The sequence below is a fragment of the Nannospalax galili genome, unplaced genomic scaffold (assembly GCF_000622305.1).
Source record: "Nannospalax galili isolate Female #2095 unplaced genomic scaffold, S.galili_v1.0 scaffold264, whole genome shotgun sequence".
Lineage (NCBI taxonomy): Eukaryota > Metazoa > Chordata > Mammalia > Rodentia > Spalacidae > Nannospalax > Nannospalax galili.
In genome coordinates this window covers 962,554-962,978 of record NW_008352391.1, presented here as the reverse complement: position 1 = coordinate 962,978, position 425 = coordinate 962,554, and the positions used below count along the sequence as shown (strand labels likewise).

At 31.5% G+C, this 425-nt stretch overlaps 1 protein-coding gene across 2 annotated transcripts in view; it reads left to right on the top strand.

The window, feature by feature from the left end:
• The window catches only part of Cog6 (component of oligomeric golgi complex 6), an 80,945-nt gene that overhangs the window by 52,742 nt on the left and 27,778 nt on the right, over positions 1 to 425 (top strand). The gene's annotated exons all lie outside the window — the stretch shown is intronic.

Genomic DNA, 425 nt, shown 5'->3' with positions numbered 1-425 from the left:
ATTAATACAGTTATACAATATTGAACTCAGTATAAGCCTTTTAAGACATAAAGTTGAATGAGTATTTAACCTTTAAAAAAGATCTCCATATCATTTTAAAATATACTGTTTCTTACAGAAAGACTCATTGTTTTTGCTAATAACACTGAGATGTTGGTACATGAATCTCTAATCTGATTATTACCAGTCGTAATCAGTTGCACTCAGATCCTTGGCACTTGTGTATATCAGTAAAGTCATTGGGTAGATTTCAGTGGTAATGTTCATCACCTCTACTAATTAACATGACATAAATTTTTATGCTCTCTCCTCAAATATAATACATTTTTTTAATTTGTTGATTTTTTTATGTGTTTATATCCCACAGAACATCCCAAACCATCTTATTCAACTACACACCCACTTCCCAGATGTCACCCTCCCAC